The sequence below is a fragment of the Lissotriton vulgaris genome, chromosome 5 (assembly GCF_964263255.1).
Source record: "Lissotriton vulgaris chromosome 5, aLisVul1.2, whole genome shotgun sequence".
NCBI classification, from domain to species: Eukaryota; Metazoa; Chordata; class Amphibia; order Caudata; family Salamandridae; genus Lissotriton; species Lissotriton vulgaris.
In genome coordinates this window covers 1,928,933,572-1,928,945,780 of record NC_141693.1, presented here as the reverse complement: position 1 = coordinate 1,928,945,780, position 12,209 = coordinate 1,928,933,572, and the positions used below count along the sequence as shown (strand labels likewise).

At 48.3% G+C, this 12,209-nt stretch overlaps 1 protein-coding gene across 1 annotated transcript in view; it reads right to left on the bottom strand.

Annotated features, from left to right (window-relative positions):
- Positions 1–12,209, bottom strand: part of LOC147717753 (olfactomedin-like protein 2A) — a 227,722-nt gene that overhangs the window by 163,750 nt on the left and 51,763 nt on the right. The window lies entirely within an intron of this gene.

Sequence of the window (12,209 nt, the reverse complement as noted above, 5' to 3'; positions counted from 1 at the left end):
ACCTAACTAGTCCCTTGGGAGGTGCACTACTACTGCTGGCTGTACTAGGGGGCACAGGTGCCTTAGGGGCTGCAGTAGCAGGAGTCGGCCCTCCTTTCTTGGTGCACTCACTAAACCAGTGAGTTTTACTTTTACAGTATTGGCACCACCTTTTCGATTGGCCTTCTTGATTCTTCTTTTTCTGGGAAGCCTGACCCCCCCCCTCTTTGGGTTGTTGGGGACCTGTCGAAGACTTCTGGTCATTTTGTTCACCCTTAGAATCTTTACCCTTCTGGTCTGCTTTCTTCTGACCACCCTGGTTCTGGCCCTGGTTTTGCTTAACCCTTGTTCTGACCCATCTGTCTGCCTTCTTTCCCAATTCTTGGGGAGAGGTCAGATCCGAGTCGACAAGGTGCTGATGCAACAACTCGTTCTGACAATTGTTTAAAATCTGTTCTCGCATGATCAAATTATACAATCCTGTGTAATCAGTAACCTTACTGCCCAGCAACCAGCCCTCCAAAGCCTTAGTGGCACAATCGACAAAATCAGACCAGTCCTGAGACTGAGTTTTCTGGGTATTCCTGAACAGCAACCTGTACTGCTCAGTGGTTAGGCCGAACCCATCAATCAGTGTGTTCTTCAGGACCTGGTAATCGTTAGCGTCCTCAGCTCTAGTAGTGAGGAGCTTATCTCTACCTTTACCTTCAAAGGAGAGCCACAAGATAGCTGCCCACTGACTTTGGGGGACGCACTGTACAGTGCAGGCCCTCTCCAAAGCAGTAATCCATTTGTGGATATCATCCCCTTGCTTAAAGGGGGGCACTATCTTACTCAGGTGTCTAGTGTCTAAACTCCTGTTTTCCCGTGGGGGAATGCTGCCACCAGTGGGGTTTTTCCCACTCAATTCCTGCTCTCTAGCAAAGGCGAGTCTCTCTTTGGCCAGGGCAAGTTCTTCCCTTTCGATCCTCAGATTGACTTCCCGCACTTTAGCTTCGTACACTCTCCTCTGAGGGGATGTCCATGACCTGTGGAGGGTCGACTGACACAAGGGGAGACTCAGAGTTTCCTCCTTTGTCTGACATACTGCTTCTAGTGTGGTGTAAGTGATGCACCTACCTACACTATATGTTTACCTACTGATCCCTTGCTAAGAGTTGCAGCCAAGGTGTGCTAAGCCTTGAGGAGCTACAACAGCTGGTTCAGTAGAACTCAGAGTATTCTAAGCTAAGTTATATGTACCTGCAGTACTTATGCGATCTTTCACAAGATATTCTTAGGATACGCGTGGTAAAACAACAGCAAGCTCAAATCCCACCGCTGCTCACCAATGTGAGAAGTTGGCCTGATATGCAGTGCTCACTATTCTAGTGATCACTATGCATCAGTCCAAACGACCCTTATGGTGATTGGTTGTAAGTCAACCTTAGACCAGCTATCCTGGTAGCGTGGATACGAGCAGTCTTCGGGCTAAACTCTAGAGGGCGTGTTAAGCCAGCTGTTATACCATCACATACCCCTTGAACACCAAGTGAAAGGACACCACACAAGTGTTATGAAAATAAACAGTATATTTATTAGAATCACAACAGCCCTGTACTCTTTATGAGGACAGGGTACTAAGCACACAACAAAACTCTTAAGAAAATACTTCAAGTGCACAATCTACACAAATGCCTGAGGGGCACGAAAAGTTAGTGTTCTCGGGCGAACCCGATAAGGTAAGTCGGAAGCGACCAGGACTCGGGACCCTTAGATAATGAGGCTATGCGGGCACCGAAATGCCGAAGTTACCTAGCCCAGGGGCTGCGGCTGCACAAGTCTTTACAGACGTCGGGAGTCCTCGCTGAGGGGACCAAGTTCGTAACTACTAGCCAGTAGTCAGAGGGTACCAGGAGGGCACCGGATGATCGTCACCTCGACTAGGTGAGTGGGCGACGCTAGGCTCGGCAGTCTCACGGACCAGGAGGCGTTGTCGGCGACCTGGATGGAGTTGCGAGCTGTCCCACGAAGGTTGATGCTGTCGGCGTCGCTGGGCCCAGGATTGGGGCAACAAGCCTTGGCAAATTCAGGGCCACGTGGTGGGCCTAGAATGGCGTCTTGAATGGACCAGGAGGGTCCGGGGTGCTCCTCTTTCAGAAGAGAGCAAGGGCCAGTCTGGAGCAACCAGACCAGCAGCGTTGTTGTCGGGCGTAGTCGGGAAGGCAACAAGCCAGCGGGCTAGTAGCCAGACAACGGGATGAGCAGCAAAGAGCAGAAGGGCCCCACGCAGATCGTGGAGATGCAGGGAGGCTGAACTTCGGTGCTGGAGCTGCTCAGGGTCGGGGCTTCTCGGACCCCAAAGCACTCACCAGAGGATCCCTCGGCGGTCGTGCTGGTTAAGAAGTCATGCAGGTTTTGAAGATGGCCGGTCCCTCGAGGTCTCGTCGCACCCACGGATCTCAGCTGAACTGACGATGTGGGTAGAGGTCAGAGGTGCCAGGGAAGCCGGTTCTCGTCGAGCTGGGCAGTCGGATTCCTGAGGAAGGACGTGCAGCAAACCGCAGAATTCTTAGATGGTGCCTGCGGATGCAGGGTGACTACTCCTTAGCCACAAGGGAGAAATCTTGAGAAGAAGTCGAGAGTTCCTTTCAAAGAAAGTAGTTCTTGATTCAAAGATGATCTAATTTGGAAGGGTCCCCGCTCCTGCCTTTATCCTAAAGAAAGAGGTGGGTACGCGACTAGGTCCTGCCCTAGGGGTGGGACCAGAAAGGGGGGTAGTTACACCCCTCTCCCATGCCGGACTTTCCCCAGGTCAGGGGCTGGGGTGCCCCTGGAACTGGTTCTCGCCGGCAGATGCGTAGTGAGCACCGGGGTGCCACTCAGCAGTCACCTTCCTGTAAAGCCCTGCCTACCCAGGATACACAAAACCCTGTCTGGGATGGTGCGAGCACCGCCCCGGACAGGAAACCCTTTGTCCAAGCTCTCCTCGCTGGAAGGACTCCCAGCAGCAGGAGGTCAGACTCGTGTCTGTGGTGGCAGCATCCATTTTGTGGAGCTGAGGCTTCAGTTAACTTTAACCGGGGTTCACAGTTACGTACATGTCGTGTCCCTCTAGAAGGGTGGAATGCTAACCCCGTCGCCAGCATTGGTGAGGGGTCAGTATCCCGATTCGTATGACACCTTACTCGACATGTCTTGATAACGATCGCGATACCGAAGTTAGTGATATATGGTACGCGTTATCATGGAACAGCCATTGGGTCTTGGTTCCGCAAGCTGCAACCGGGCTCGGCTCATGCCAGAGCGCCAATTCACACAATTCCACGCACTCTGCCTTCAGGATTGTCAAGGCCTGCCATAGGAGTGACTGATAGGAATTCGGGTGTCCATTTTAGGGTTAGATATAGGTATACTATATCTAAAGCAAAGGGCGAGTACACCACCTTGCCCCAGCTGTCGTGCAGCCAGTTCTGTTAGATTTAGATGGCCATCCAGGGGTGGCATAATACATGCTTCAGCCCCCGGTAGGCCCTGGGTACACCGATGCCCTGAGTTACAGGGTCTGACAAGGTGGCCCAGTTCCAATTGGGTAATGCACCTAAGGTACACATGTCAATTTAGCGAGAGAACAGCTAGGCTGTGGGTCTGATTGGCAGGCCCACAGCCAGAGAAAGTCGTAAACCAGTGAAACAAAAGCAAAAAATCTGGGTGATCATAGGATTGCAGACCCTACTCTCCTACAATGGAGAGTATGAATTATCAGGAAATGGATAGCAAAAATGAAATTTGTTCCATAGAAGGGGTCCCCAAAATATGTCGTACTGAAGCCCCCAAACACCTTAGGATGATACTGTCGCCAGGCCAAGGGGCAAATGGTGGAACTTCAGCATAGTGCACAGAGATAAAAGTGAGTAATTGAAGTTACAGGTGTGCTGATTTGGCAGCGAAGGCATTTCCATGCAAAGGGCGTTGGCGGCGCCGTCATTTCTTCATACATGCCAACGTTTGGAACGTGGTAAGAGAGAGATTTTGAAAAAAAATCGAGGCAAATGATTTTTCCTCCTTTGACTTACATTGAGGCAGTTGATATTCTAGTGTGGAAACACCTACAGTAAAGCCTGTTTTGGCTTAAAAAATTGTGCGTCTCCCACCTGGATCGGGTCTGTTGGCATATATGTTTCTGGGTGAGAGCCACAAGTCGATCCTGTATAGCTGTTAGACCTGGCGTCTTTTCATGTGTTTCCCCTGTCTTGTTGCTTTTTGACCTCCTGTTTTTGATGATATGCTGGACTTTGCTTTTGCTGGTTTGTTGTCTCAGAGCACTTTACCACTGCTAATCAGGGCTAAAGTGCCAGTGTTCCCTCTGCAAAGTGTGTTATTGATTGGTATTTCCATTATTGGCTTATTTGATTTATTAGTATGTCCCTAGTATTGAGCACAGGTCTATCCTGGGAATGTATGACATTACTACACCAATTACCACGCTGTAGGTTACAACGCGGTCATTACAACAACCGCATTGTTACCACGCATGGCTTTACATCGCAAGTCGATTCTACGACTCTAGTGGAGGAGTGTGGCTCACTGATTAGAGCGGCAGACCCTGATGCAGAGGTCTGGCATGGGACCAGGGTTCAATTCCCGACGCGGCAAGGTCCTGAGCCCAAAATGTCCACGGACTCGATAATTCTCGCCTCGGTGCCGATTCTAATCATGGGGTCCCACGCTGCAACTCTGGGCAATAGTTGCTTAATCTCCACTACGGCAGCCCACCCGCTGCGGGATGCCTGGATTTCACCTTGGGGGTGCCCAGTAGGGGCTATCTCACAGGGAAAAGCCAGGATGGGTTCCCAAGGCAAGCGCCTTGATGCCTTCGGGTGATACGTGCGCTATATAAATCGCAATACATTTACATACATTTACATTTATGACTTGCGCCAGATGGCGCGCTGGACTTAGGAATAGTATAAATTACTATTCCTACGCCAGTTAGCGCAACAGCAGGGAATGTGGTGGTCTTAAAATCCAACACATTCCCTGGTGTTGCATGCCACCTAGCGCAAGTCGTAGAAAACACTTGCGATGTAAAGCCACGCGTGGTAACAACGCGGACGTTGTAACGACCAAGTTTTTACCTACCTGCGTGGTAACAGCATCGTTGTAAACGCTGTTTCCCGTACCCTGGACCTGTAAATCAAATGGTACTAGTGGGCCTGTACCACTGACGTGCGACCCACACAAGTAGCTTTTCAAATGTGTCTCAGACCGGCCACTGCAGTGTATATGCGCGCAGTTTTAACCTACACCCACTTGCCATGCCTCACCATTCCCTTTTATTGCATATACGTCACCCCTAAGGTAGGCCCAAGGCAGCCCCATGGGCAGGGTGCAGTGTACTTAAAAGGCAGGATATGTAGTGGTGTGTCTTTACATAACCTGGTATTGAAATAATATGCGCTTCGTTTTTCAGTATTGAACGGCTATCCTGAGTTAAATTGAGGACTGGCTGGAAACCCCTTTCCAGTGCCGATTCCCACTGGAAGATGATAGAAAGTTGGAGTTTGGGATGTTGGTACTCATAATTTAAAAATACACCTTTTAGTAAAGATGGTTTTTAAATTGTGTGTTTGAAAATGTCACTTGAAAGTTGGCATTTTCTTGCTTAACCATTCTGTGCCTGCCTATGCAATCCACGTCTGGTTTAGCCTGACAGGGGATGTTTGTGCATTCACTCTAGACACCCACACAAAGGGAGCTGAGGTGAGCCTGCATATCCTGGTGGATCTTCCTGGGCTAGAGTGGTGGGAGGAGTAGTGACTGACACCTGAATAGGGCTGTGTTTGCCTTTCACAATGCTGTCTCCCACCCCTGTAGTGTGGCTGGACTTCAAAGACAACAAGCATTTGAAATGCAATAGGTCTCGCATTACTGAAAGTTTGAGCTATTGACGTTGCATTATTATTTGCAACACCAATAGCTCAAACTTTCAGTGATGCAAGACCAATTGGATTGCAATTTTATTTTTTTTGCAATGAAGTGATAACATGAGACAATCGGTAGAGCACATAACAACAGACGTAAAAGGGCCAGTCCTCGTGGGAGGCTACAAAAGGAGAAAAGGCGGTACTTAGGAGGGACTCCTAAAGCTATTCACAAATCAAAAGTAACCATTTCGAAAGGGAAGTAGCTGGAGCCAATTGATAAGATGTGTGGAAAATGGGCGCAGGCTCAAGTCCATACCTGAATACAGCATGCCTGTAAGATACAGTGGAAGCGTTGCATAAGCAAGACCTAAAAATGGTGGTGTTAGAAGGAGAGACTAAAAAACGGAAATCTATGTTAACTATACAACACAAAAGACAAGTATCCTTAGGGTAAAATTGCACTTAGCACTAAGGTTCACAATTTATGAAAGTATGCAGCAGAACTAGGAGTAACAGTAGAAAATATTTCTCAATGTAAATAGTCTTGAATGCACTGAGCAACCACAATATTAAAAGGTTGAGTCTAAGCCAAAAACTGGGGTGTCCAAAGGACAAGTGAGCCAAACCACTACAGATTTTCATGATAACCAGCTAAGCTAAGGGTGGCAAACGGAGTAATCATGCGCACAAGACTAAGTGCCCCTAAGTTTATAAATAGAATTGTATGTAGTGCTCTAAGGGTAGGATGTAAACCCAGCATCCTCATAACATTCAAACATTAACCTGTGCCCTGAGCACATACACATTAATTGTCTTATTCGGCAAGTGGCGAAAAATACGGCAGACAGAAAAGAAAATAAATAACACGTGCGAAAAAAAAGCTCAGCTCAACAACGTTCATATAAACTCTATGAAGAAGCTCACCTCTGCCTATAACTCGCTCCAAAAACAGCTGTGTGGTGGTCCAGCTGCCTCAGGAGTCTTCTGGTCTGCGCGTTCTTGAAAGGCTACCAGTACACAGTGAGGTTGCGATTAATGTCTAGTCTGGGTCACCTGGAAACTGCTCTCCTTCGGGTACTGAAAGTCTTCGTTCTTCTTTCAGGCATGCACTGCCCGAAACAGCCGCGCCAGCAATATTTTTCCATCCACCTGTGCTTCTGAGTCATAGCTCGCGTAAACTTAAATATCCACACTCAGAAAGCCTTCCAGCTCTTTCCAGGGCCAGTGTTTACTGTGCGACCACGCCTTCTCTGCTGAATCACGTCATGCAAATGACATCCCGCGTGAGAATGACAAGCTGAATTGTGACTTTGTTTCTATGGCTACGAGCACACCGCGTCCTAAGCAAACGTTAGTAGCTAGAGACATTGATGAAGGACAAATACTGCTGAACCACAGGCGAATACCCGTGCTGGAAATCCTTGTATGGTAATCGCCTACATGGTCAAAATATTACATTGTGTTCGCTGCAAAGGCATAAACGGGTTTTGTGAAAAACAGACTCAAAATGGAAAAAAGTTGCTGAATGTTTTAATTCACTAAAAATCAAATGCTACTGTGAATAAAACAAAAATAATATCCACTATAAAAATTATTTAAACGTCTTTACGAAAACAATTAGGCTTCCACTACATCAAAACATCTAAAGGCACGCCTGCGAGTGGTGCGCCACAGCGAGACATGTTGTCTCAATTATCATGCCCGTGTCTGGGCACGATAATTGAAACCACATGCCAGCGGTGCGCGTAACAGACACCAATAGGCCATAGGCGGAGCAAAGCACCCGCCTTTGGCCAAATGCGTGCTGTCTTTCATTAAAAGACGCATGCAAAGCCCAATGGCGTGGCCCAAAAGGAAAAGCACACGCACCAGAGTGTGCGATTCCTAGGGCTGTTTTCAAGCCCCCTACATGAGGTCTCTCACTGCAAGGAAAATACTGCGCACTACAACGCTAGGCACGAGACCTAAAAACTAATATAAGTATTAGGCCCTGACTCCAGAACTTTAGAACTTGTTTGGACTAAGGAATCTGCCAAGAAGAAGATCTGGAAAAGCTGTCAGGAGGAACTACCACTTTGTTGTGTGCTCTGCTGAGTTGACCTGCAGTGGCTGCTTCTGTCTTGGGCTGTGAAAGGTCTGGGCTGAACTTCTGCAACTTATCTCCCGAGTTTCTCCAAGGACTTGAAGTTGAGCTTGTCTCCTGTTAGAAATCTCAGGAACATCAAAGACTTCAGGTTCATCTGCCAACAGCACTAGGAACCGTGGGCTAGATGTATCAAGCCTTTTACCATTTGCGAACAGTAAAAAGCCTTTTGGGATGTATCATCCCAAAAGGCATTTGAAAAATAGGGAATCACAATTTTTGCGATTACCTATTTTGCGAATGCATTTAGGGAATCGCAATTTGCGATTCCCTACATGCAATGCAGAAAGCAGGTGAAAATTGCGACCTTGCTTTAAGGAATCCCAAATTACCACCAACGTCAAGTTGGTGGTAATTTGCAAATTCCTAGAAAAACCCGAATGTTTGCATTTTTCAAAGTGCCACGTGGCACACACACATGCCCATAGGGCATATATATGTGCCACATGTGCACACTTACCTTTTTGGGGAGCAGCAGGGTGGCCTTTTGGCCCCCTATCATCCTTGTGATTGCATTTGCAATTTGCGATTACCAATTTGGTAATCACAAATTGCAAATGTCTTCCGATTCATTCCTATGGACCTCTAGGCCCATAGGAATGAATGGGAAGGCATTCCTCAATAGTGAATCACAATTTCCGATTCGCTATTAAGGAATATGTAGAAATAGCAATTTTTTTTTCAAAATCTACATACATTGCATTTTGCTATTCCATAATAGCGAAATTAACTATTATGGACTCACAAAATTCAATGTTGATACATTTGGCCCTGTGTGTTTTGTACTGCAACAGAAGAAAAACAACTATGACCCTGTCCACGATGCCACTGCCAGCTCCGTGCCCTGAAGGCACCACCCGGAGCATTGCACCGTTTCACAACGCAACCCTAGTCTCCCTACCACTGCCACATGAAGCCATCAACGACGCCGCTGCTAGCATCGTGTCCTGTGGGCACCTCACTTCACACCACTGTCCTGGTCTCACCAACGACGACACTCCGCACCAACATCAATGCTGCTGCCTGCACCGTGGCCTGTGAATACTGCTTATGAGGTTCAAGAAGCATTGCTCTATCCCACACCGCAGCCCTGGTCCACAGACGTCAGTGTCATCGACTCCAGCCTCGTCAACCGATAGCTCTGCTTGCACAGCAACCTGTGGACCCTGCACAAAGCATCACCCGGCTTTGCATCGCAACCTTGGGTCTACCGACGACAGCGCTTCAGCGATGATGATGCCGCTGCACCGTGCGCTGTGGACACCGCACATGACATCGCCCTGCTTCATACTGCAGCCTTGGTCTCTCCGATGATGACGGATGCCGTCACCGTGCCGCTGCCTGCACCGTGACCTATTTGCACCACATGTCGATTTGTCCCCTTTTGCATTGCAGCCCTGATGCCATCGATGCCAGTGCTCCTGACTTCAGCGTCACGGAGTTTGATCTGCAATGTGTGTGACTTCAATCAATCAATCAATCAGGAAATTTGTGGAGGGCCTGATGACTCCTGCACTGACCTCCAAACAAAAGTCTGCTGATTCCTCGGCCTCTTCAGAAATCATTGCACAGTCCACGACGCCCTGTATTTCCAAGGTACTGTTTGCGGGTCTTCCCAACACTGTAGCTGGCCCATTACCTCACAGTCATCCTGAACTGTTGGATTTGGTTGTTCTTGACCCTATGATAGCTTTGAACAGAGATATTGACTTGAAGGAACTGTCTTTTAAATTGATTCTTACAATATTCATATCTTAATTGCTGTATGTTGGTGAGATGTCATTTTGTAGTGTTTTCACTGTCTTACTGTGTGTTATATGCCAACGCTTTACACATTGCCTCTGAGAGAGGTCTGGCTGCTCGTTTCAAGCTAGATAGTGGGTGAGCAGGGGTTATTTTAGAAGTGTAACTCCCTTATCCTGACTAGAAGGAAGGTTCTCTACTTGGACAGGGTACAAACCTGCCAACTAGAGATCCCCATTTCTAACAATGACTCCCAGAATGAACTGGCTCTGTTCCGCTATGGCAAACTTAGCTGCAACCTAATCGTCTACAGCTGTACAATTACAGCTGAAACTGCTCCTCCAATACACAACACATCAAGTGCTGACGGACACACAGCTCCGACAATACAAACCAATCCTACCCTTTGCCACAGCTTGCTATTTCAGGCACGGGACCCAAACAAGACTCTTCTACCGATTTATAAGTAGAATGGAAATATGGTAGTCCACAAGTTCTCAGTTTTATTCCAAAGTATCTTTATTCTTCCTTTAATTTATAAAAACATGTTTCCATGCATAAGAATATCCAGCCAACACGTTTTGTTTAAAGAGGTGTTTGAACTTCATCAGGGCTTAAATGTAGACACATTCTTTATACTCTCAGTGTGGAGATCAAAAAAGGTGCTGGGGAATAGTGTCTCCCAGATGATACCTTGATATGTATCACCTCTATAAAAGCCATGTTCATCACCCTGGGAGTATAAAGAATATGGATACATTTGAGCCCTGAGGAAGTTCAAAAACCTGTTTGAACTAAACGGGTTGACTGGATATTCTTATGTATGGTAAAATGCTTTTATAAATTAAAGAAAGAATAAAGATACTTTGGAAAAAACAGAGAACTTGTGGACTACCATATTTGCGGGTGCGCCATTCCGCTTACAAATTGATTCGTTTTCTGCTGGGCAGTGGTACCCAACGTACTGGAAAAGAAGTGCACGGGGACACAACTGATGGGAACTTTGGGCGAACTGTGCGGTCCTTTGAGTCCACTGTTGATGTTCTTTGGTTGTTTACACTAAGACTCTTCTACCACCCTACATTCCTGACCTGCAGCACTCCCTGCTCTTTCGGCTCTGCACTCCTATTGACCACACTTTAATAGTGACCTGCACCAGCCACTGCTACTTCAATAGAACTTACACGCAGCTCTGTCAATGCAACTCAAGCCTGTCCTGCACCTCCATGTAGCTCACCCAGTGATGTGCCTCTCAGGTGCCAGTAGCATCCTCTACTACTCCAGTCCCGAGACGTAGACACAGCTCTGCCAATGCACCTTCAATTTGTCCTGCGCCTCGATGTAGGTGATGTACCTCTCACGTGCTGGTAGCATCCTCTAGTACTCCAGTCCTAAGACCTAGACACAGCTCTCTCAATTTACCTCATGCATGTCCTGCACCATCATGTATGTGATGTACCTCTAGTCTACGCTCTGCCAATGCACCTTCAGCTTGTCCTGCACCTCCTTTTGGTGATGTGCCTCTCAGGTGCTGGTAGCATCCTTTAGTATTCCATTCCAGAGACCTAGACACAGCTCTTCCAATGCACCTCCAGCTTGTCCTGCACCTCCATGCAGGTGACATACCTCTCAGGTGCCAGGAGCATCCTCTAGTATTCCAGTCCCAAGACCTACACGCAGCTCTGCCAATGCACCTGAATCCTCTTCTGTCCAAGGTACTTTAGCAAGTGCACCAAATGGGTGACCCTTCCCCTGTTTTGATGTCATTGATAAGTCATACTTGGGGAGCAGTGCCCCCCACATCTGTTGCCTCTGATGTCATTTCACCCGCTGCACTCTGCGTGGCTCCCTCCCTTCCTGCAGCACCGCCTCCAGTTCTGTACCCCCACGCACAGCTCTCCTCCTAAGGGAGAGGATGTGATCTTAAGCTAGAGTGCTTATAAAGTCTGGAAAAAAAAACTAAAATACACCTGAAGAGTGCCCGGCTCCATTCGCCGGTATTCCAGTACATGGACTCCCGCGCAGCTCTGCCGATGGGACTCAAGCAGAGCCCGGAGGCGGAGGGGTCGCGTGCTTGGCATCTCTGCTCCAAGCCCCAGGGCGCCCCGCCTTCCTTCCCATGTGATCTCACTCAGCGCCTCGGCAGAGAGGATGCGGGCTTCTGCTCGCACGCTAAGGCTGGAGAGGCAGGCCCGGGCTGAGGGCGCGCCGGGAGGGTGGGTGAGGGGGTGGGGTGACTGAGGGTGATGAAAGGGGGGCCCTGTGATCAGGACAGTGAGGCGCTGGTGCGGCGCTGGTGCCTCAGAGAGGCCCCGACAGGTCTCAGGGACAGCTGTTTTCTTGAAGGCCTGGCCAAAAAATTGTCTCCATAGGGAAGCGACAAGCGGACAAGCTTACAGCCAGTCACCCCTAGCCTGCCCTGTCCTTCTGCAGTAGAA